General features: G+C 49.9%; 1 protein-coding gene across 8 annotated transcripts in view; it reads left to right on the top strand.

The window, feature by feature from the left end:
• Window positions 1-25,525, top strand: part of ATXN7L1 (ataxin 7 like 1) — a 234,915-nt gene that overhangs the window by 137,811 nt on the left and 71,579 nt on the right. The window contains exon 1 of one of the 8 annotated variants that reach the window (XM_032873355.1): window positions 22,337-22,406. The exons of 6 other annotated variants lie outside the window; for them this stretch is intronic. The gene's annotated coding sequence lies outside the window, so the exon portion shown is untranslated. Of the gene's footprint in view, window positions 1-22,336; window positions 22,884-25,525 lie in introns of those variants that run through there. One more of the 8 variants, XM_032873352.1, reaches the window with a different exon arrangement.

The raw sequence follows: 25,525 nt of genomic DNA, 5'->3' as shown, positions 1-25,525 counted from the left end.
TTCCATCAAGGAAAGATTCAGTCCCACATCTAGCAATGACTTTCAGTTCCAAAATCTAGCCTTCTCCTGTTCTCCTTGCTTTGCGCAAAATCAAGTGCCAATGGAGGATCTTAGCGGCTGCGTGGACAGTGGAAATCTGTTTGCTCTGACCCCAGTGGCCCAGCTCAACGGCCCAGCATATCAGAGGGGCCGTTTGGGGCGGGGTGGGGCTGCAGCCAGGGGGCGGAGCTGCAGCCGGGGGGCGGAGCTAGAATCCACCAACCGGCCAAAGAGAAAGGGTTGTGGCCTCGGCGCTCTATAGCATTCATAGGGAACAGACTAGAGGACCCACGGCCGTCCTGGTTTGTACCAACCAGAGACACACGAGCTTTACACAAAATGCACATACAGGGGCCAGGAGTAGGGTAGGCAGCCTAGTCCTAGGTTCTCCATGGCTAATGTTTTCCTTCAAAGGATCTGCTCGGAATTCATTGAATCTTCCATAATATCATAAAATTTCAAAGCTGCAGAAGACCTGGGTTATGATGCAGTCCAACTCTCCACCCCATTTTATTTATAATAATGCCATCTGCTATTGTTGAATAACAATATAAATAATACCACATACTTATTGAATACATATTGTTTGCCAAGAAATTTTCTCTTGGTTTTTTTTTTAAGATTTTATTTATTTGAGAGAGGGAGAGAGCACAAGCAGAGGGAGGGGTGGAGAAGAAGGAATAAGCACACTCCCCACTGAGCACGGAGCCGCCATGGGGCTTGATCCCAGGATCCTGAGCTCATGACCCAAGCTGAAATCAAGAGACCCGAGCTGAAATCGGACACTTAACCGACTGAGCCACCCAGGTGCCCCTGTGCCAGGAAATTTTCTAAGTGGTCTCTGTATTTTAACTTATTTAATCATCGCAGTAACACATTGTCACCTGGGCTCTCGTTATCCTCAGTCTATAGATAAGGAAGCTGAAGTACAGAGAGAACAGGAACCTGCTCAGAGAGCAACGGCTCACAAATGGCAGAATCGTGTTTGCTCTACCCTGATCCCTCTGCTCTGCGGAGATGCAACAGGATAGGATATGCCTATCCTCTCCTAGAGCCAGAGCCAGAGAGCAAGAGCGTCAAGATCGGCAGCCACAGAACCTGAACACTGGAAGTGGGACTATGTTTTCTTAATATAGACCCAGAGGCACGTACAAGCGTGTATGCAGGCATGCATGTGTCCATGCACATGTGTGCGCACGCACACACACACACACACACCCTTCTTAAAAAGAGGGACCACCAGTCACTTCCAGGAGAACATAAGCTTAGAAGAAGGGATTTAGGAGAAAGACCCCATTGTGTTATCAGTTAGGCTACCCAGTTCCCATTAATGTAAAAAGTTTCTCCAAAACAAGTTTCGGCTGAGCGTTTCCCTCCCAAAAACGCACTGGTCAGACTTGGATCTGCGAGGAGCAGTCACAGGATGAGCGCAACCAGCCGTATGGTCTCAAGATGAGGACCGTGGGTCCCGCTGGCCAGAGCGGTAGCCTGACACTGCCCCACTAGCCCCTGGGAATTCTTCCCAGTTTCCTCTGGGCTGGTCCCTCCCCGCTGCCCTGGGGCCCTCGCCCTGTTTTGCACCATGAGGTCCCAGAGGAATGACAGACACCCCCACCGGTGCAAGCACCTACTCCATCCCCACTGTTCCCCACGCCCGCCCTGGGACAAGACCCCTTCCCCACGTGGCCGGGCCTCCAGGAATGGCTGTGATAGATGCGCCATGTGCGGGAGAACAGGACGCACACAGGATGGCGTTGCTGCCCTCCAGCTGGCCTGGTGTCTTCCGGAGACGGATATTAATGATGAGCCGCTTGAAGGCCAGCTGTGCCGGAGGATCCAGGAATCGGTCCAGCAGCTAGGTGCGGTGCGTCGTGGCCCCCTGCCCGTCATCGGGCTTCTCCCTAAGTCATCCTTTGGTTCCACTCCTTCTTCTGCTTCCTTGGCGGGGGGTGGGGGGGAGCGGCGCTGGAGGCCATGGGGACATCAGCTGAGTCAGAGATGTGGGGGGACTTCCATGCCCTGTCACACCATGACTCTGTGTGGGTGTCCTCTGCCTCGTTCCAACCGACAGCCCGCAGGCTGGAGGGAGCGAGGTAGGGCAGGAAGGCCCCGACTATCTGAAGCCACCATCCTGGCCCGGCCATTCCCCACCTCAGCGGCAGCCTCAGAGGTCAGGTGTTTGTGGTCACGGCCGCCCAGACTATTGTGTGGATGAAGGGTCATCTTGCTAGAATTTCTGGGGGGTCAGGCCACAGACAGAGAAGCCATGTGTGTGGACCCAGAACAGAGTTCCTATTGCCCCCCCAGGCCGAAGAGACTAGAAGGGCCACGGGGAGGGAAGTGAAACAAGTGCTCGTGGAGGGAGGCACGGCTGCCCTGGGGAGCCTGCTTGGCGCTTACCAAGGTTTTGCTTTGCCTCAGCCAGACAGGTGGAGAGCACCCTGGGGTCCTCTGGTAGAAGCCCAAAGGACGCCAGGTCCTCTGAGGTAAAGGGAAGTACCTGGATTACTACTAAGCCAGAGTTAGCTCTGCCCACTCCTGTCTACACTCTGCAGGTGTTAATGAATTAACCACCTGCACTGAGGATCACAGCCCAGAGAAGCCACTGTGGGCCAAGGACGGCACCAAGATCAAGATCCCAGGGTGCCTGGGTGGCTCAGTGGTTAAGCCGCTGCCTTCGGCTCAGGTCATGATCTCAGGGTCCTGGGATCAAGTCCCGCATCAGGCTCTCTGCTCAGCGGGGAGCCTGCTTCCCTCTCTCTCTCTCTCTGCCTACCTCTCTGCCTACTTGTGATCTCTCTCTGTCAAATAAATAAATTAAATCTTTAAAAAAAAAAAAAAGATCAAGATCCCAGCCTTCCGAAGACCTATCCAGACTATTTAAAGGAGCAGGAAGTAGAGTCTAGGTCCCACATTCCAGCCCAGGCCCCAGGCTCTCTAGGGCTTAAGATATAATTCGGCTTCTGCAGTTATAAGGTCAGAAGACCCTGAAGGCATTAGACAGTTACCCCGGGTTTCAGAAAAATCCTGAGTTTGGGGCATGGCTGAGGGGAGTCTCCTTTCCCTGGCTCTCCGGTAGCGCCATCTTGGAGTGTGTTCTTGGCCAGGCTTTTCACCGCGGCTCTTTCTCTCTCCTGCCGTTCACTGAGCAGCAGAAATCAACTTCGAAAGCAGGGCTCACTCCCTGTGCTGTTGCTTTTTTCTATAAGTGGTGGGTTTCGGTCTGTCCTCAGTCTGTTGGGCTGCCAAACCCTAACTTCCTGTCTCCACTGTGGGCTTCAGGTACGCCCCCGATTTAAATAGGTATCGGATTCACCCCAAATGTAATGTAATTCCTCTTTCCAAGGAGGCTCCAATTCCTGACCTGCATCCTTTGTACTCCCTCCTGCTCCAGCTTCAGGGGGAGCTCTGGGATAGCTCCTGGGATCTGGTCAGTGCCTCGAGGGCCATGGGAATCCTAACGCAGTGAACTAAGACACGAAGTCATGCATGAATTTAGGAAACCAGAAAGACCCAGAGCCCAGGTGGCAATTGTATCTGTGGAAGCTCTTTAACCTGGAAGGGCTTGCACAAATCCCTGGGATACTGGTTTTGTCCACTAGCCATGTTCCCTAGAGAGGGTCTCCCAAGCCTCCAAGAGGTGAGAGGTGGGGCAGAGCCTACCCCATGAGGGCCTCCTAGACTTGAATGTGGGAGAAGGGTGTTCCCCAGAGGAAAATTAAAGCCCGTAATTGGAAGAAGAAACAAAAGGGGGAAGTACCAAAAGTTCTCCTTACCTGTCCCCTGCCTGGTCTCTTTCCTTGCCTACCCTTCCCGTATCTGCCCTTCAACTACTGATTGCAAAAGGAGAGGAAGCTCTCTTGTAGGGGGCAAATGTGTGAGCCTGGCGAGCACCATGGGTGGTCTGTGACCTAGTTTTGTTCATCTGGGATCTAGATGTAATATGGACAGGCCTCAGGCAACGCGCTACTTGACTTCCCACCCTGGAGCCCGTGCGTCCTTGCTCAACCCTGAGCCCTTCCCCACAAGCTAAATCCTCTCTCCCGGAATGTGCTCGACCCGCACTCGGATGCTGCAGCCTCTTCTCGGCTTTTGTTTCGTTCTGGACTTCCTGTTCTATTTGCACAGTTGTAGCCCGGACAGATGCCTTGGCAGACGCAGAGCGTGTGTGAATGGCTAGCTTCCAGCCTGAACACCTGCCCTCCCGTGAGCGACCTGGGTCTGCCCCAAGTGCAGGGTGGCTGCCTGCCTCCTGTCCGCCCTCGCCCTCCACCCTCCGGACCTGGCTGGCCACATTCTCTCCTACTCGGGTCAACAGCTCCCGAGAACTGAGAGCTTGTATCCACCTATGCCCCGCCTCTCTGGGGAGCCCTCAGGCATCCACACCCAGAAGGCGGATGTGGCCCTGTCCCTTGGGAACAGTGGGTCAGGACACCTTGTGGTAGCTTTCTTAAACCTTCTTCCAGGGCTCCTGGGTGGCTCAGTTGGTTGAGCGGCTCAGATCATGATCCCGGACTTCCAGGATCGAGTCCTGCATTGGGGTCCCAGCTCCCTGGGGAGTCTGCTTCTCCCTCTGACCTTCTCCTCTCTCATGCTCTCTCTCACTCATTCTCTCTCAAATAAATGCATAAAATCTTTTTTAAAAAATTAAAAAAGAAAAAAAAAAAACCTTCTTCCATCCCGTCCACCCCAAGGGAGGGGGTGGTCGCATTTACATGGGTTCTTCTGATTGCTCAGCTTAGGCGAAGTGGCACACAGGAACTCAAGAATTCGAACCCACTGGCTTGCTGGCTCTCATCCAAACAAGAACTTCTGCAAAATGCCCTACCCTTCCTGTGGCCACTGGGGCTGGACCCACGTGGGTCAGTGCCCACGTGACCACTCTTCTCCCTCGCCCCCCCCCCCAACCCGGGCATCCTGCCACAGATGAACTAGACTACCTAGCACAGGCTCGGGACTCAACCTAAGGGGTCACCCTGTCGTTATTTTTATGTCTAGGGTTTTGGTATTTTTGCTGGTATTTTAAAAAGGGAGCAGTTTTACTTATTTATTAAAGATTTTATTTATTTGAGAGCAAGAGGGAGAAGTAGATTCCCCACTGAGTGCAGAGCTGGATGTGGGGCCTACTCCCAGGACCCCGGGATCATGACCTGAGCCGAAGGCAGAGATTTAACCGACTGAGCTGTCCAGGCGCCCTCAAGGGAAGCGGTTTTAAAACAAGAATTCCAGGATCAAGTTTGATGACAAAGATTTTTTTAATCAGATTTAAACTTCACCTGCCCCCATATCTTCCCCCTCCAAGCCATCACAAAAAAACTAAACTAAAAAAAAAACCCACAAAAACTAAAAACCACCTTTTAATGCTGGATAGTAACTATTTCCCAGTTGTCTTATTAAGAAGCAATTATAATTTTGAACTTTTGATTTTAAAATATTACTATTCATACTATTATAAAAAATTCTTGCAGATTAGTGACCAAAAGCAAATATACTAATGCCAGAATGGATATAAACAGGCAATTCATAAGAGAAGAAACTCAAGTAGTCAATGAACATGAAAAATATTCAACCTCAATGGTAAACAAAAAATAAATAAGTAAAACAAAAACTTATCAAAATGGCAAATGTTGAGGCGCCTGGGTGGCTCAGTGGGTTAAGCCTCTGCCTTCAGCTCAGGTCATGATCCCAGGGTCCTGGGATTGAGACCCGCGTCGGGCTCTCCGCTCCATGGGGAGCCTGCTTCCTCCCTCTCTGCCTACTTGTGATCTCTCTCTCTCTCTCTCTGTCAAATAAATAAATAAAATCTTTTTTAAAAAATGGCAAATGTTTAGAAGTTGACAATACCAAGTTTTAGTGAGGAAGAAAGAAAACAGACTCACTCCCAAGCTGATGGGCATGTAAATGGGGCCTCCCTTTCCACCAGGCATTTGACTCATGAATCAAGGGCCTGGAACCACAAATTCTGCTTCTAGGAGTTTACATAAGAAAGTAAATAGAAATGTGTGAAAAATTTACCTAAAGGATGTTCACTACACAATTATCTAGAATAGCAAAAAATTGGAACCAATATGAATGCCCTGACAGTAGGGCTATGAGAATACTAAGTAGACCTCTCAAAATAGTTTCAGAAATTTTTCCATGGGGCACTTGGGTAGCACAGTGGGTTAAGAGCCCCTTCTTAGTTTCCGTTCAGGTCCTGATCTCAGGGTTTCGAGATTGAGCCCTGCATTGGGCTCTGCGCTCAGCACTGAGTCGGCTTGGGATTCTCTCTCTCTCTCTACCTCTGCACCTGCCCCAGGTGTGCTCTCTATCTCTCCCTCTCTCTCAAACAAATAAATAAGTCTTTAAAAAGTTTTTTTTCATAACGTGAAGAAATGTTCATGATGCAAAAAATAAATAACATTAAATCCACTTAATACACAGCCCTTAGTACAGTCTCATTTTTTTTAAATATGCACATACGTGAATTTTTAAACAAAAAGTTGTAGTGACCACAGGTAATTCCAGTTTTCTTCCTCATTCATTGTCTGAATTTTCTACATTTTTTATTACACACACGTATATTGCTTATACGATTCAACTGGTTTTTAAGATTTTTATTTTTAAGACATCTCCACACCCAACATGGGGCTCAAACTCACAACCCCAAGATCTAGAGTCACACGTTCCACTGACGGAGCCAGCCAGTACCCCATATGATTCACTTTTTTATTTAACAAGTAACATGATAACAGTGACCGAGTTAAGGTGCATGAGAACCCACATTGGTCTTGGCATTTGTTAGGTGTTTTGTTTGTTTCTAGATCAGAATCTAAATGGACCGGGGGGCGGGGGGGAACTGGGCCCCCACATACAAAATATCTAATATTTTTGTGGCGATTTTCAAATCCTGGAGGGAATAATGAAAAGATGAGGTCTGCTCAGGTTTTCAATTTACCACCTACACCCTGTCATTGAAATTTTTCTTTACAGATATGAAGAATAACTACTGACATGTCCCAGTGGGGTTTTAATTTATATAATAGAGCTAGAATTACATTTTTTTCTTATCTTTTTAAAAAATCTTTTGAATTCTACTTGTACCCCCTGCTCTTGAGTGAAAAGCTGATTTGATAGCAGCTTACTAAGGTAGAGATGACAGAAATGCCCCCTGAGGCTCCCGTCCTCCCCTACCACATCCTTTCTCTTTCCCCTCCCCCGCTTTGGGGAGGGTCCCTTTTCTTTGCTTATACCCGAAGCCTGCTGGTGTCTGATTGGGATGCCCCAGCCCTCCCTAATCAGCGTGACAGTCGCTTCCTCCAAGGTGTCTGTAGGACTGGAAGTGGGAGGATGGGTTTGGTTCCGAAAGGACTGGAATCGTCACTGTAGTATGGGGTGCGTACTTGGGGCTGATTTTTCACACCATAATCCCTGCTGCACTTCTGGGGTATGGAATTGGGTAAATTTTTTTTTATAAATATGCCACCGGTAACAACTTTACCGGGCGTCGTCGTCGTCGTCGTCGTCGTCGTCGGAGGGAAGTAGTCAAGAGCAAAGCGATTGCTTTAAATGTGAATGTCTGCCATTCACAAGTGAGCACTCCTCCCACACCATGGGGCTGGCAGCTTTTTTGATAGTATTAGAGACACTCACCGCATCTGGGTGATAACAGTAATGCCTTTGGGCATTAGTTAGATAGTTCAACACTCCAGTTATTCAAGATTATGACTTCTTTATTCTTTCTGAAAGCTCTTCTCAGTTTGGCACCAAAGGAATTCAGGATTCAGACTGATCGCATGATACGAAAGAACGTGAATTTTAGAAAATTGGGCAGCTCTGAGAAATTCCTGGGGCCGCCATTGCTGGGCACCTCGTGAGTGCACTTTATGCAGTTCTCTCTCTTAATGCTCCCCCGAACTCCAGGGGGTGGATACTGCATCCCCCTTCTCCAGATTGGGGGTGGGGGGTGGGGGAAAGCTCAGATAAGTTCACATTCTCTGCCCAAAGTTTCTGAGCTGGTAAGCTGCTGCTGGAACTGGGTTTTGCACCCTTGCCTAATTCTTGCGGGCATACCAGGCTGCCTTCCAGAACATTCCTCCAAGCAGTGAAATCTGTGCTTCAAGTTAAACTTGTGCTATGGCTATGGGTCTAGCCTGGGAAATGAGCGTCCACCAGTTTTGCTTTGGATATTATCTTCTCCAATTGCAGTGTGCAGCGGAGCGTGCTGGGATGACGCTCAGATCCCAGGTCAGCAGGTCTGGGTGAGGTGCCTGCTGATGCCAACGGTGCAGACGGAGGCCTCCTTCTGGGATAACAGGGCCCTAGGTACAGAAGCAGCACTCAGCCGGCTGGCAAAGGCCCCATTACACAGAACATGGATATAAATTCTGATCCTGCCAATGAGTGGGTGGCTTGGGCAAGCTATTTAACCTCTCTGCACTTGCTTACTCATCTTGAAAATAAGGATTTAAATAGCAGCTACTTCTCCGAGGTCTGAGGATTAGATGAGATAAGCCTTGTGAAGTACTAACAATTGATAGTTCTTAATCAGGATTTGCTTTGATTAGTAACACGTGGAGCCACACCGCCCTGGGGCGGAGGAAAGTGCTCTGGCAGGGAGTGGGAAGGTTTGAGATCCCGCTTAGACCACTTCTGTAAGCGCTGGGGGTGGGAGACCCACAGAGCCCTCCCGTGGCTTGGGTACCTTCATAGCCTCTCGCTCTGGAGACCCATAAGGAGCTCGGATCCCGGGAGTCCTCTGGAGCCTCCCGACTGGGGCTTCCCACAGATGCCTACGTGGCTTCCCGGGCCCACATCAGATGGGGCTCAGGCAGGGGGCACACAGCAAGCGCCCTGTGCCCGCTGTCCCCCCAGAGCCCTAACTCTTTCTCCCCTACCGGGGCCTGGGATCACCCTTATTGCCACGATGCTTGATATAGTTTAAGGGCCTCGGGCCCTGCTTCCTTTTCATTGTATTTTGTTTAATTTCTGTGTCACCAAGGCTCTGTGGACCCACGTGTCAGCCGTGTCTGTGGGGCGAGCACTGCCCTCAGAGCCCAGCCTTGAAACCCCACTCCGCGGCCGAGTGTGGTTCCCAGAACAGCAGCATCTGCACCCCCATGCCCAGCCCCTGGAAGATGGAGGTTTTACTATTCCTCAGGGCTGGTGAGGCCAACAGATCAGGAGATTGTTGCCTGTGACAAGGTACTTTGTTACAGTTCCAAAGAGGAGGAGGTGTGCTGTGTCACTCAGAACCACACAGGGAAGCGCCTGGGTCAGTCAGGCGGCAGAGGAAGTGGGGAAAGCAGAGGCAGGAGCCTTTGCTGTGATTTGCATGGGAAGGAGCAGATGAGGCAGAGTAAGCAGGCGTGGCAGTGGCTAGTTGGAGTAATCAAAGCAGGCTCCGGGGTGTAGGGGCCGTCTTTGATTATCTGTACCCCACCCTGGGGTGACCCAGACAAGGGAGCAGTGGCCTAGACTGTCAAGGAGATGGTTGTGGGTATGGGCTTTAGATTGGTTGATTTGCAGGATACATTGTGTGTGGGTCCTTTGCTACCTCTAGGGAGTTGGACAGCCCATGGTCAGCAAGACTCTTGGATGTTAAAGCATCAGAAACAGAAAAATAAAAAGGCGTGATTAGATGCTGACGTATGGAATCTGCAATTTTAACCAGACCTCCAGGTAGTTAATGAGCAGTCTAAATTCTGAGAAGCACCTGTAGGGCACTCTTCTCTGGCAGTCAGAATGGGGTCTGCTAAAAGCAGCAGAGCAACAGAGGCCCTAAGGGTTGGTGGGTCGCCTGGGGAGCTTAGTCAGTTAAGCCATCCAGCTCTTGATTTCAACCCAGGTCATGATCTTAGGGTTGTGAGATGGAACCCCACATTCCGGCAGGCCTAGAGCCTGTTTAAGATTCTCTCTCTCTCCCTCTCCCTCTGCCCTGGCCCCTGCATGCCCACAGGCGTGTTCTCGCTCACTCTCTCAAAAAAAAAAAAAAAAAAAAGTAGGAATGGTGACTACGGGTCTGAGAGACAAGCTACACTGAAATCTTAAATGGATAGCTAAGAGAAGAATGTTCCATTTCCTGGGCAGATGCTACTAATATCCTTTTGATCATTAATAATGATCCGTGTAGCAGTCATAGAAACTGGGAAAACAAATGTGGTATTCATTTTTATAACAGAACTTATTTAAAAGTAGGGAACTTACCACCTCATCAGTGAGTGGAGAGAAAAACCAGTGTTTTTATCCCCTTTTACAGTGGGAAAATTGGTCAAAAAATTATCCCATAAAACTCAGGTTTTCTCTCATCTCAAATGAGTAGTGCTTCAGTTTCTTGTAATGGGACATTCATCTCTCTGGTCGGACCAGTTATCTCTTCAGCTGACCGGTGCCATTTCCATTTGTCAGCACGGACAGAAAGTCCTCTAGAAGGAGCCCCGACTGGTCCACTCCACTTGGAGAAGAGGCAGTATATTGAGAAAGAGTCGAGAGCGCTAGGAACCAGAGCCAAGTGTGGGTGTGGCTTAGAATCCCAGTGCTGGGACATAAAGGGACCTTTGAATCCATCCAGTGAAATCTCTCGTTTTAAGGATGAGGACCCTGAGGCCCAAGATGTTAGTTAGCTTGCACGAGGTGCTGGGACTCCTGGATGGGGACAGGGCAGGACACAGACTCCAGGCCCAGGGCCAGCCCTCACTGTTCTCCATGGCACTGGAGTCGCGCCAGGTCCCCCCACCCCCGTTTCGGCCAAGCGCCTCCTTCTCTGAGATGCGAGCCAGGCTCCTCATGCCCAGTCTGGCAGTGCGGACGCTGCAGCCGTGTATTTCATTTCTTTGCTTTATTTATTTATACCCAGCCTTGTTACAAAAGGATTTAAGGCCGCTTGTAAAATTGCAAACAACAGAGCAAAATAAATTTTAAATAAGTGAGAAAGATGAGACAAAGGAGTAAGTGGCTTCCTAATAGCTTTGCCCAGTGCCATCCCGCTCCAGCTCTCGAGCGAGCGTCCAGCCCCGAAATCCGAGTGATGGCTGTGGGGTCTCTGTGCCCATGGCCCCTCCAACTCAGCAGCGCTTCGGCCGGTTTTTCTCCCTGGCTACTGTTAGAGCCTCTCCCGCTTTGGGGTCAGGATGCCCTTTGGAAGGTTCTGTTGAGAGACTTGGAAATTCTCGGCAGTGGGTGACGTGGACAGGGCTGGCCACGGCGGTGATGGTGGCAGGGATGGGGCTGTTGTGTTGTCAGTGCTCCGCAGAACCTTGGGACCATTAGCTCTGTCCCGTGTCCGTGTCCTCCTTGGCCCCTGCAGGCTGGGAGTAGGGGGCCCAGCATCACCAGAGTTCATGGCCATTGTTTTCCACCAGCCCTTTTGCACCATGTAGGCCTCTGCTTCAGCTCTGATCTCTTGGTTCTGGAAGGCCAGCTCGCTGGATGCTTTGACTTCTTCACGCAAGCGACCTCGGCATCCTCCCTGCTTTCTGGACCTCTGCTGTCTCCCACAGGCAGGCCTCGTTCTCAGGCAAGGTCCCACTCAGGTGCGCTCTCTCTCTCTGACTTCTCTCTGACACCCTACTGGTGCGTGTGGCTTGTTTGATCCCTTACAAGCCCCTGCGGCCACCAAAGGAATCAAAGCTAAACCCACCAGCAGTCCCAGGACTTGCAACAGCTCTCACCCCTGGACACATCTGGAAATGTGCGTTTTTGTGGCCGTCCTAGTATCCGGAGGTGCTAAGTGCTCTGCCATGCCTGGGACAGCCCCGCCCAGGGAAAAATCATCCGACTAAAACTGCCAGGTGCATCCCTGGGGATAAACACTGATAAGAACTCCGGAACGCCTAAATATTTACACGCGTACAGTTAGCATCCCAACAGCCAAGCTGCAGACTTCTTGGTTGGTGCCCAAGAGCTTAGTGGGAGGAAATCACTAAATTATTTTTATCTACACAGTGTGGTTAGAAAGAATTACATTCTGAAGGGTCAGCCTCTGCTGGGAATTGTTTATTTCATTAGGCCAGAGTCCCACGGTCAGATCAAGCTGCGGCTCTCCTCGGGTCGTGCATCTGGGACCCAGGAACTTCTCAGCTCAGCGGGGCACCCCGGAGTTGGTGAGCGCCCCGTGAATTGCCAGGGCCACCGGACCTATGGGTGCTGTCAGGTCACCCCCAGCCCCCAAGGGGATGCCGGGAGCCTGCAAAACACTAGCCATCTTGTAACTGGTTGCATCGGGGAAATTTCTCCAGAGCTTTTTTCTTTTTTCTTTTTTCCGGTAACAAGCAAGGGAGAACTCTCAAAATTAAATAGACTGTTGCCTCTCATAAAAACCCACCCTCGTGTGCTCTTAGGCTTCAAAAAATAACTTTTGAACCCACTGGCTAAGACAAGGGATTAAGATTAGCTAGCCCTCTGCCCACTCAAAACTTCTGGCCTAGCTGATCCCTGCATTCTCTCTTGCTTTACCGCGGACTGGCGAATTATTTCCCGATTCGTCCCTGCAGTGTTCTCTGACACACTTTGAGTGCCTGCTGTGTGCCAGCGCCGAGATGAAATCTTTGACTGCGGCTCTTTTGGGAATCGTGGGAGAGAAAGGCCGTCCCGCGGGTCAGTCCAGAGCCGTGGACCACGCGCTAAGTGGAGGTGTACCCAGTGTGTCCTGGGAACCCCGAGAAGGGGACTGGAGGCGACCCGGGAGAGGTGCAGGGTGATGGGGTCCCCCGCATAGCCCGAATGTGGTTCCGTGTGAACTGGGTCTTGACAGAAGACAAAGAGTTAAGCAAGGTGAGGAAGGCTAGGGTGGATTCCAGAGGAGAACACTGTGCACCGAGTCACAGGGGCATGAAACAAAATGCTGTCCAGAGTCCAGGGTGACAGGAGGGAAGGATGCCGGGGAGGGGGGAGGGAATCAGAGCGAGCCAGAGCGCCCAGTGCCCTGGAGACGAGTGCTGTGACAGATTCCTAGGGACTGATTCTTCTGCGGCTCAAAGACACGAGAGGCCATTAGACATCGAGAGCAATGCCACATGTCAATCAAAATAATTAAAAGCAAAAGAACCGGAAAGCTGGCTCCCATATTACAACATCCATCTAGCTTTCCTCCCCCGCCCAGAAAAAGCTTTTGATAAAATACCACGAAGTGCCAAAAACTGTGTGTGTTCAAGAGCAGGACATGAAGCAGGACATGTAGCATACAAGTAATAAAAATAAAACAAAAATTTTAAAAACTCAATCCCTGCCCCACTGAGGAATTGCTAACTCCAGACAGCAGAGCGCACTTGGGTTCGGAATCCGACAGAGTTCACGTCCTAAACTCAGGTTCTGCCTTGATGCACTTGAGTCTGAGCTGCTCTGGGCTTTGATTTCCTCATCCAGATGAGAGGGCAAGGATACCAATCTCAGTGTGCTGTTGTGAAGATTAAACGGTGTCCTCCCCGTGGTTTTTATTACCAGCTTGTTGTGTTTCGTGTTTTAAGTAATCTCTCCTCCCAACATGGGGCTCAAACTCACAACCCTGAGATTTGGAGTTGCACGCTGTACTGAGTGAGCCAGCCAGGCCCCTCCACCCGCTTGTTATTTGTTACTTTTTAAGGTACTGACTTAATCCAAAGCAAGCAGCAGAATATGGTATATGAAGATCAGTGATCGTTTAGCAGAGTAAAGAACAATCACAGATTAGTTAATAAAATACATGCTAGAAATAAAAGAATTCCTATTCATTTCTGTTATTCATTGGATGAGTATCTGTCGCTTAATTTTTATGGTCAGGCACTGCCTGAGGCTTAGGGACTAGAAGAGTGAACGAGACAAACCCAGTGTCTGCCTTTATGAGGCTCATAATCTGGTATGAAAAGGAATATGTTGGGGGAATTTTTTTGTTTGTTTTGGGGGCTTCTGGGGGGGTGTTTTTTAATATTTTATTTATTTATTTGACACAGAGAGAGAGATCACTTGTAGACAGAGAGGCAGGCAGAGAGGGGGTTGGGAAACAGGCTCCCCGCTGAGCAGAGAGCCCAATTCGGGGCTTGATCCCAGGACCCTGAGATCATGACCTGAGCCGAAGGCAGAGGCTTTAACCCACTGAGCGACCCAGGCACCCCTGGGGTTTTTTTTTTTAAGTTTTTTTTTTTTTTTTTTTTTTTGAGAGGGAGAGAGCAGGGGGAGGGACAGAGGGAGAAGGACACTCCCCCCGAGCAGGGAGACCAACACAGGGCTCGATCCCAGGGCCCAGGGATCGAGCCCTGAGCCAAAGGCAGACACCCAACTGACTGAGCCACCCAGGCGCCCGAAAAGGAATGTGTTTCAAGGGATCCCTTCCTGAAATCTACCCACTAGAGACTCACCTAGAGGCATGCTCGCTGTGGACTGACCTCAGCTGCTGTGGCCGTACAGAATGCTTCGGGGTTGCCGTGGTAGAAGGTTGTAGAAGGTTGAGGTGGTGAGGGCTGCTGCTCCCCCATAACCTCACTACCAGGTTATAGTGGGTCTTCCTGTCAGACTGAAGGCTGTGGTTGGTACAACATTGATCAAACAGATATGCGTCAACCAGTGGGAAGAAAACAATGGACTGAACCTCCAGGGTAAACATGATGAAGTCCCCGCCTCCTCTCCTCGGAGCTATCCCAGCCATCCCTGTACAGAAGGTTCACTCAAGGCAGTGACGAGAATATTCCAAACACAGGACTCTGTTTCCCCAAATCAGCATCATGCTGTCTTCAACCCTCCTAACTCACTGGCTGCCCAAGGCCACCTCCGGTGCCTTCCCTAAGGGCAAAGGGACGGGCCTTGCTGGATTCGAACCCTCTGTTCATTCAAGGGTGGGATGTGTCTAAGGCCTTTGCCCCGGCCACCTATCTTGAATACCTCTAATTTCACCAAAAAGAATCATTTTCTAGCATTCCTTACACTAAGTCAAGGTTTCACCGAACAGAAGCCCATTTTTTATGTTTAGAGTGTTGATCAAAAAACAGATAGCGAAAGGATTTAAAGTAGCCGGCCACTTTGGGAATTTTTTGTGGGTTTTTTTTCTTAATTTGTATTAAGTTTTTAATCTCAATTCCAGTATAGTTAAGAAAAAACAGTAGCATATTAGTTTCTCATGATTCAGTAATTCTGTGCATTACTCAGTGCTCATCAGTGTTCAATCCCCATCACCTATTTTGCCCATCCCCCCACCACCTCCCCTTAACGCAGCCACTTTTGGAGTGTGACCTCTAAGATTAATACTGTTTACCCAAGCTGGACTTCGTATTCTTTTTCTTTTTTATTTTATTTTTTTAATTTTACTTATTTATTTGAGAGAGAGACTGAGAGAACTAGTTGGGGGGAGGGGCGGAGGGAGACACAGACTCCCTAAAGAGCCTGGAGTCTGAGGTGGGGCTCAACCCCGGGACTCTGGGATCGGGACCCGAGCCAAAGGCAGACGCTTAACTGACGGAGCCACCCAGGCGCGCCTGGATTTTGTGTTCTTGATAACTTGTGAGCTGATCACCCCTAGAGGGAGAGCCCAGACTCACAGTACACCACCAGTCAGACTCAAGTACTTTTTTTTTTCTTTTATTTGTTTGTACTAAAGTACTTTAAATTACAGACATTGTAACTGAGTTCCATTTCTCCATCCCATTCGAAACGTATGATTCCTGGTGGTGGGCTGGGGGGCCAGATTATATTCAAAGTGACCATAAAATCCTGGATTGTTCGGGAAAGTTGCCTTGGGGCCGGCCCATCCATTTTACACCCCCTTTTATTTTCAAAAGTGTCCAGTTAGGATAAGAAAGTATATGGTTACTCTTTTTATAGACAGTGCTGTAGCACAGAACGAAAAGAACACACCCAAGAGAACTGGGTTTGAGTCCTGTCTCTACCAGTTCCAGTAGGCAGGCCTTGGGCACGTTGCCTTACCGTGATAAGTCTTCCTTTCCTCATTTGTAAACTGAGAGTGATACACTTGCTTGCCCTCTCTGCCTAGTCATTTCTTACGGGAGGTACCAGTCACCCCATAGACGTGAATACACTTTGTGCAGAGAAGAGCACTGACAAGAGCTGGGGGTTATTCCTGTCCTTAAACCCAACATTGGTTCATGCTTTGACTAGACTCTGGCTTGGGAGAAAACTAGCTTTAGAACATAGATGAAGGGGGTGCCTGGGTGGCTCAGTGTGTTAAGCAGCTGACTTCCGGCTCAGGTCATGATCCCAGGGTCCTGAGATCAAGTCCCACATGGGGCTCCTTGCTCAGCAGGGAGCCTGCTTCTCCCTTTCCCTCTGCCTGCTGCTCTCCCTGCTTGTACTCACTCTCTCCCTCTCTCAAATAAGTAAATAAATTCTTAAAAAAAAAAAAAAAAGACTCTCTCGGCCCCTCCCTCTATCTACTTGCGCATGTAGGTGCCCTCTCTCTCTCTCTCAAATAAATAAATGTTTAGAATATAGATCATGTCAACTCTTTCACTTGTCTTCCTATAGAATGGAGAGACCCCATGAATGACCCTGCTTTTGCAGGGAAGTAAAAGCCATCCCCGTCCTGCTTGGAGATTTACTTTCCCCCTTAATTCCATCAGAGAAGAGAGAATGAGCCTTACAAGTACAACCTGTAAGCCTTTCCTTTGCCTTAAAGGCATTAATGTAAAAATTTTCTAGTAAGGATTCCACTTACCCTTATTTATATAAGTAGAACTTTTTTGAAAGTTTGAGGAAATCAGCTAGTGAGAGCCGAAGGTGAAAGGCCCACCCGAGTTGGAGTATCCTGCCTTGTTGATGCCTAGTCCCAGCAAATGTTCCCATGGCAACAGTCACACCTGAGGTGGGGGTGAGGTGGGGAGGCCAGGCACAGTATATACCGTTTTGCATAATAAAGCAGAGGGGTTTTTTTCCCTCAAAGTGAAAATTGCTTTTCTTTCTTATTATGAAAGTAATACATTGTAAAAACTGCCTAAATTTCAAGAAGTAAGAAAGTAGGGGCACCTGGGTGGCTCAGTTGGTCGTTAAGTGTCTGCCTTTGGCTGAGGTCAAGATCCCCGGGTCCTGGGATGGAGTCCTTGCTCAGCAGGAAACCTGCTTCTCCCTCTCCCTCTGTCTGCTGCTCCCCCAGCTTGCACTTGCTCCCTCTCTCTCTCTCTCAAATAAATAAAATCTTAAAAAAAAAAAAAAAAGTAAATATTTTGGTGTAAAATGTAATAGTCATTTTTCTGTGTTTCTGTGTTTGTCTCTGTGTTGTGTGCGTGTATCTATATGCATTTATCTTATATTTTAAAAAATAAAAGTGGAAATCTGCCTTTTGAAATCTGCCCTTTTTTTCTCATTTAGAATTGTTGAGGACGCACTTCAGTGAATATAAATCTACGTCATCACTTTTATAGCTTCCCAGCATTCCACGGAGTAGCTGGCTCAGTAATTTACCTACCCAGGGCCCGATTGCTTGTTATTTAGGTTTGGTTGGGCACACAGTATCTACCCCTTTTGCTGTAATTTTTAAAAATCAATGTAAGATACCCATTCTCAAAGGGGAAAAAAAAAAAAGCTCTCTACTCTTTTTTATTTTTAATTTTTTTTAAGATTATTTTTTTATTTGACAGACAGAGGCCACAAGTAGGCAGAGAGGCAGGCAGAGACAGAGAGATAGGCAAGCAGGCTTCCTGCTGAGCAGAGAGCCCGACTCGGGGCTCGATCCAAGGACCCTGGGATCATGACCTGAGCTGAAGGCAGAGGCTTGAACCCACTGAGCCACGCAAGCGCCCCAAGCTCTCTACTCTTAATGTAGCCATGCACACACACTTGCACGCACACTTTTCAAAACCCCTACAGGGGGAGGTTCATGTATTGATTAGTTTGTCTTCTTTGCATTTGGATGGAAAGTGCACCGACATTTGACGTATTGACCAGGAAGAGCTAGTCGACAACAGGGCAAAGGGCAGCTCAGCCGGGAGCTGAAAGCCAGGCTACAGCATTGCAAACTGCCTAGAGTAGGTTCAGCGGCTTGCCAAGTAACCTCGTACACGGGAGCCCAGGTCTCGTCATTCACAACGCAGCCCTGCTGCTGCCCAGTGAGGTATCCATGTATCTTTGTGGTGTACGTTACGAGGAATTTCAATCATTCATTCAAAACACGTATTAAAAACTCACAGCAAGGCTTCTGTGCTTGGCGAGGTGTCAGCCTTCAAAATAAACGAGGCTCGGAATTGGAGCCTTCAAGGAACTTACAGCCCGGTGGTCCGAGCCCAGTCAACCCACATTTAAAGCCACTTTTCAAATTGTGGTGCCATAGCACTCAGGCTGGCAGAAACTGATACTCTCCCAAAAGCCCAGGGTATGTAGCCTCCGTGTGGATACCACTGGCCTCGTGGCTTTGATCATGAATCCACATCACCAAGGATTAAGCCAAAAGCCAGTTCCAAGTAAGATCTGGAAGGCTGGCTCAGCCCCTGTGAATCCAGGCAGAAGGGAAGAGCATGGAGCTGGGCCACAGGTCCTGACCTGAAAGTGTGCAGGGAGCATCAGGGACAAGAACCCAAGGGACGAGAAGCCAAATCCATGGCTACAGCTGCTGATGCGCTTACCTTGGCTTTCTGTCCCCTGACACCTCAGGCCTCTGTCCTTTTTTTTGGCTCCGTTCTTTTCCTGGTCAGCTTTCCACACGTCCGGGCTATGTTTTGAAGACCTTGCTGGTCCCTGACCAGCTTCCTCCTGTGTGGATGAACTCTGAGGCAGCTGCCTTCACTAGGGGGAGTCTCGACACCCAGAGAGTGGGTCCAGGGCCTCAGCTCTGTCTCACCCTCTGCCATCGTCCTCAGGGGCCTAGATGTATTGTCCTCACCTGCCTTCCCCAAACCACCGAATCCACCGACAGAGTACTGTTTGTCTGTTCTGTGGTAGAACTCGCTTTGTGGAGCACACGGATACTAACTACAAGTTTCTGCTAATATTCCACAGTCTGCTCCTAGCCCACTTTTACTAATGTGATCGTACAGATCGGGTGGTCATGCCTCAAGGATTTTCAGAAGTTGCTGATTTTAAATAGCCTACCCTGTCTTCCCTAAATATACCAGTGCCTGCTGAACCATGTGTTCCATTTTGGGATTTAAAAAAAGTGGTCTCTCTGCTCACAAGAGCCACAAGTTATGTGGAAGTACTCTACTTGCTTTTTATCTTATAAGCAAATGAGTTTTCCTACCGAGACTGTTCTCGTTTACCCAGGCCCTATATTCTTTTCAGGGAGCATGGATGCAAATGTCCTGTGGTCACCAAACCAAAACAACCTCAAATAAACCAGTGAGAGGTGCCACCTGTGCATTCCTCTGACCACAGAGCCTCTGCGGCCAACAAAACCTTCTGCGTTTGATCAGTCCTCACCAGCTAGGCTGTGTAGGCACTTTGAACATAAAGTCTGCCTTGACCCCCAGCTCCTCTGGCTTTTGCTTCTATGTTTTCTTGTTGGGTTTTGGGGGAGAAAAGAGGGGGAGAGGTGGATTCATAAGGCAGTGGCCAAACACTCTAGAACTCTGCAATCTTTGCCTCCGGACTGTCTTCCCTCTGCCCTCCACGTTTGGCATCACTGATCATGGCCCTGAGCTCTTGGATTCCTGACACATATCTCCGTTCTCCCCCACAAACCCTGTGGCCATTTGCAGGAACTCACTACCATGTTCCCTCAGAGGAAGTGCCCCAAATCTGCAATAAACTCGCTCACGGTGTATCACACAACAGCGATACCATTTTCTATCAGACTGTGAGCGTGTCCACTCAGCACAGACCAGGAACACGATAGTGGGACCCTCCATTTGATCCAATATTTTCAGTGGCCTCTGCTGCTACAGAACTCAGCAGAAGCATAGCCCAGAAACACACCCGTGAAGAAGACATCCACCAAACTGTAGGCTGAGCCCAATCCCTCCTACATTGGAGACAGCACACCTTGGAAATGCAGACTCCCTAATGTTCAGCTTGGCAGGCCTGCTGGGACGTTCTGCTGGGGCTTCTCCTTAGATGAGGATTAGGGGAAGAGCCAGGGGTTAGCACGTGGGTGAAGTAAGCGGACGAAGAAGGACAGGGTTCTCACGGGGTGGAGATGGTGGCTTCCCATTGACTTACAAGTTCTGCTGTCCAGATGTTTGAAGCTCACAGGCGTGGAGAGGCACCCCTTGCACTTGGGAGCGGCACTGTGATCGGCTGCCAAAGAGCTGTGCACACAGTTCTAAGAACCTAGAGATGATGTGCTCTTAAAATACAGCCACGTTGGTGGCCTTTTTGGGTCAATCATTGAGTGTTCTTGGAACATGGTAAAGGTAAGCAAGAAAGGTTGGATGAGCAATTAGGAGACCCAGTGCAGCATATTATTTGCAATGTGGCCTTGGACATGACCTGTGGCCTCCCCAGAATCTCGGTGTACTTGTCTGGACATGGGAAGGATAAACCCTGCCCCTTTTAAAGTGCTCTGCGAATAGAAAGCACCAGGCCAGCGCGGCACGTGAGTCTTCTCGCTGGTGGGGCTGAGACAGAGGCCTCGCTGGGCCTCAGCTTGCTTCCTTCGTTGCTCGGGACCTGCCCATTCAGGATGTCTCTGAGGGGCAAATAACATAATGAGCTTGAAGGGGACCCGTAAACCATGGTGCTCTACGTGGAGGGCACGCCTCGCAAAAGTTCTGGGGTCACTCTCTAGAGTCAGTTGCCAACCCAGAGCCCAGAGGTGGTTGGAAACCCCCTGGGCCCGACTAGATCCTTCTCTCCCACAAAAGCCCTTCCCCCATTCTCCCCTCCCCCACCCTCAGCCATCTTCCTCCTCAGCTCCTTCCTTTGTCTTGGACGCCTTTGCTCTTCTCTCTTGATCTGTTGGGCAGCTGCTTTGTTTCACTCCAGGGGGTGGTGGGGGAGGGCTCCATTTCAGATCACAGCGAAACTATTTCTATATCTAGTTTGTAATAAAATGTGGGCTCGTAGCCACCAAGTGGGCTCGTGTCCACCATCACACTGCTGACCCCCGGAACCAGAGGAACAACATTTACTCTCCAGAATAAACACAAATCTGGCCTAAGTCACAGTGGTTATCCCAACAACCTGTTACTACTTACTCATTGCTTTTTCCTAACCCTCTGGAGTGGGAAAGTGGCAACACTGGATTCTTCGGATCGAAGGTAGATGATGGATGATAGATAAATAGTGTGGACCAAGAAAGAAGTCATGAAAATGTAAGCCAACGGGTATTCACTTGTGCTGCTAGAGTTGGAATTGAGGAGACACAGATTCAGGTAGAAACCGCGACTGGGTCCTAAGGAAGACAAAGAAGGGGCAGGGCTAGGTGTGCAGTCCTCATTCAGGTCCTCTGTGCAAAGGAGGCATTGAAACTAGACTAGCTGGCATTGGTCAGGTTAATATACAAATAAGGGACTGAACCATGTTAATTGCATGGGCTCTTTCTGAGATGAAGAGTGAGGATGATTCAGGTGTCTTGAGGAGGAAGTTAGGTCCCGGCTGAGGGCTTGCAGCTGGCTAAAAGCCTTTTTTAAAAGTTCTTGGCTCCTACAATAAGGACGTGCAAATATTCCCCTTCCCTTATGGCCTCCCAACCCCATTTTAAAAAGAGATTGTTTTAGCTAGGCTTGCTTGCTACATTTTGAAATCTCCTTAGATAAAGAGATAGATAGATGGTAGATGATAGGTAGATAGCTAGATAATGGGAGGAGGGCTTGAGTCCACTCAGCAATTTAAAATTCCTCACTCTTACATCTATACCCCAGTTCTCTTGGAATTCACTTTTTCAAATCCTCAGACAATCTGGTTAATTCTCTTGTCTTGTTCCTCACCTGAGATGGTGCTGAATGCATTCTGGAGAAGAAATGGAAATCCTGGTTAAACAGGCGATGTAAACATTCCTTTTTATTTTATTTTGCCAGATGAAAATACTTTATTCACTGTCACCTAAAGAACACAGAGTGTGGTCCCGGATGAAGGCGAAAGCTTGACCCCAGCAACCCTAAACCCAAAGAGGGCAGGGAAACCTTTCTCAGGACCAAGACAGAAACAACCCAGGGACGCGGGCCCTTGCGTCTGCTTCCTGAGTGGCTCAGTGATCTCACATCACGGAGCAGCACGCTTGGAAGTCCCTTTCCTGTGTCTTGAAATCTCTGTTCAGCACGCCCCTTTCTCCTCCTGTGGGATTTGCCAACTTCCAAATTCCAGGGCCTCTGCAGTCACCCCCAGATGTGCACTGAGGCCTCAGCATTTGCGAGATCTCTTAAGTAGATCTCAAAGTAAAAGATGCTTCGAGGAAGCACCCGGTTCCTCCTAATAACGGCAGTTCGTCATGTGACACCTGCCCCCCCCCCCCCCTTCTCTCCGAAAACCACCCACCCACCCCACCGATAAACTAGGTTGACGTCTGTCCTTTATCTGCCAACATCTCCATTTCCTTCAAGGTGGTAATCTTTTGCTTTTGTTCTTTAAGTTCTGCTTTATTCGTAATTGTTCCCCAATCGCTTTGGGGCTTGCATAAACAGTTAACAAAAACACGGCACACGAGACAGCCGTTTCGCTTTCTGTGCTTGTTGTTCTTGGCACTGGGTCAGTTCTATGAACTTCTGGTGTCCAACTGGTAGGACCTGAAACTCTGTGTTTAACAAGTGCCCGTAGTCAAAACAGTTGGCGTGTGCAAGCCGGGCTCGCTGCTGCTGCCGCAGCTGATCACCGCGGGTCCGGACGGTGCAGGGCGCCGGACCGTGCTGCTCGGTTTCAGGGGTGGGTTTTTGTTGTTTAGCTGTTGTTGTTTGTTTTTTTTTTTCCTTTTTTCTTTTTGCGATGGCATCCGTGCTAATGTGGATCTCTTCAGGTTCCAAAAGTACAACATGTTTACAGTCGTCGTAGAATCAGATTAAGTTGGCAGCCCGAGTCTCTCTGTAAGTGGTTTTAGTTTACATTTCTTCTCCTAGCAGGGTGTTTTGCATAATTTTGCTGATCCTCGGTTATTTATAGACTTTTCTGAAGAAACGGGGATGCAGGAGTGTGTTCTTTTCTGGCTGGGGAAAGTGAAAATCCGCGTCTGCAGGGAGGGAAACTGGCCGTGCCTGGGCAGCAGGCGGTTATTTTAGCTCCTGAAAATTAATTTCTCCTCGAGGTCACTTGTTAACATTCCGGAGCATCCCGCCCAGCCCCTGACATCGGATACCCCGAGGATTGTCTTAGGACAAGTTGTTTTCCTTGGGTCGGTCGGAAACGGAGCAAAATGAAAGTCATGATGCCATTTCCTCCTGGGCGCTCTGGGAGGGTGGATGCAGTGATTGGGTGTTGTTTCACACGGGCCGAGTGGGTTTGTGGTGGCTGTGCTGTCCCACCCACGGGAGCCGGGTCCGCTGGCTACCGCAGCCCGCCCAGAAGCCACCCGGCGGGACCCACCCAGAGCGGGGACCCAGGCGGGGGTCGGGGGCGGTGTAGGGCAGAGGAAGGGCCGGCCGCTGGAAAGTTCATGGCTAGCAAAGTTTGTCCTCCTCTGCGCGTCCGTGATCCTCGGGTGTTCGTGACGTAAAAAAAAGAGTCATAATCGACGGCGAGGTGGCATCCCAGCTAATGCATTATCCATTGGCTCTTCTGGCCCCGGCAGAGGGTGGGTAGCACCCACCGGTGGCACCTTTGTGGGGGGGGGGTATGTGCAGGAATGAGGAGGAAATCTGGTCACGCTTGAGATCACTAAGCCGGAATGAACTCTCTGAAAGGGCTTCCATAATATTTACTAGCACAGTTGGCTGGAAATCGCTCTGCTTTGCCCACTGAATGACTGTGTAATTAAATCAACCCTTGATAGCGTACCTTGAGCACCTCCCATCTCTGGGTCGGAGGCTCCAGGAATTTGCATGGGGAGTAGCACCTTCTCCAGCGTAATGAGTGCGGAGTCCCAGTCTAATGGTCCAGGGGAACGCTTGTAAAGGAGACAGTTCATTGTGCCTCGGGCTAAATATTTTTAAATGAACAAATCGGGAGGGAGGGAGGAAACAGTAAACATCGTGTGGGCCGTGCGAAAGGCCTTCGGAGTGGGAAGTCGGCCCTGCTGCAGGTCTGTGGGTCCCTCACAGACAGGCCCACACCTACCATCAGCGACTCGCACACGCAAATGAGAATGGATGGTTGAGGCGGAAATTTCCAAGGTAGTAAACGCGGCGTCATTGTAACTGCTGAGCAAGGCCAGGAGCCGATTTCTTGTTCTCCTCCACGTTTCTCTAATCTGTAGCAGAGTGCAGTTTTCTTGGTGGTGGTTTGGTTTGTTTGTCTGTCCTCCTCTCACCTTGCAGACAACGATGATGAGGCTGTCCGGCTTCCGCTCTCTTAATTGAGAGCGTGCCCTCTGCTTCCTCACAGTAGCCCCGTCAAGCTGGTGAAGGACAAGAGAAGCCCTTGGGTCCCAGCAAAAGAGGCTGAAGGAGGGGCCAGGCTTGCCCCTTGTCGGACCTTCCCCTCCCCGTTGCCCATCCAACCCCAGGAACCACACTGCAGAAGTGAGGAGCCCCTTTGTTCCTGCGTGATTCTAATCCACCCCCAAGGATGCAGTCCCTACGACACTTCCCTCTTCTTCCTCTTGTACTGAGGTTGTGGGGTTGCGGGAGGACTTGAGGCTCGCCTTTTGAAGGGGCCCAAAGTGTGTGTTGGTTTGTGTGCTCTCAGATAGTGGTGATTATGGGGGCTCCCACTCCTCCGGGTAAACAACCTCACAGCCAGAGTGAATGAAGGGACCTGGAGGGAACCTGTAGGCCTTTCGGATGGAGCTGGAGAATGGAAAGGTTTCCCAGTCTTCCTGCCCTGAGGCTTTTGCATTTGAATTAGCCAGTCCCGCCCACCCTGGCATCCTTGAGAGAGTGAAGGCACAGCCCTTTGTCCACCTCTCAGAGCACGCCGCCCCTCCCAGGCCCTCCAGACATCCGCCCGCCAATACCTTTCAAATACCCTCCTTCTTTGCTTTGATCCTTGCCGCCAGCCTGGAGAGAGCTGTGGTTGGATGGATAATTGCTGGGTGTGTCTGGGCCCCTTAGCAGCGGCAAGCATTTGTGGGTCCCTCTGGGGGTCCACTCCTGGCCCCCAGGGAGTGGTTCGGCTGGGCCCCACACTCAGTGGGAAGCCCAGGGTCTGGCAGGGTCCTGGAGGCTGCGGGAGGGCCAAGGCATCCAGGCAGACTGGGAGATTGCCGGTTCCCAATGCCAAAGGCAAAAGTTGGGCCAGATTTGAGTTGGTTTGTCAAACCTATGAGAGTTTGCAGGTGGCCACCTCACTTGCTGGCCCACTCATCCCCAAGGTCTTCTCCTTTTCTGGAACAACAGCAGTGACACATAGATGAGGCAGAGTTGGTTACTCCTCGGCGGTGGCTTAGTCACCTTTTTTCATCCCAGACGCCTGTGACCCTCTGGGCTACCTCAGCCTCGGGCCGCCGGGGAAGGCAGGATTTGGCAGTCCTCGGTGACCAGTGGACTGTCCCCACTTTGACCTTGCTACAATTTGCCATCAAAGTGGCACGTCTCAGACTAAGAAGAAGCTCCGTTTGCTCCACAGCATGTCC

This window comes from Lontra canadensis, unplaced genomic scaffold, assembly GCF_010015895.1.
Source record: "Lontra canadensis isolate GAN:19392208 unplaced genomic scaffold, GSC_riverotter_1.0 scaffold48, whole genome shotgun sequence".
NCBI lineage: Eukaryota > Metazoa > Chordata > Mammalia > Carnivora > Mustelidae > Lontra > Lontra canadensis.
Note: the sequence above shows the minus strand (reverse complement) of the source record. Positions and strands in the feature narration are given on the sequence as shown.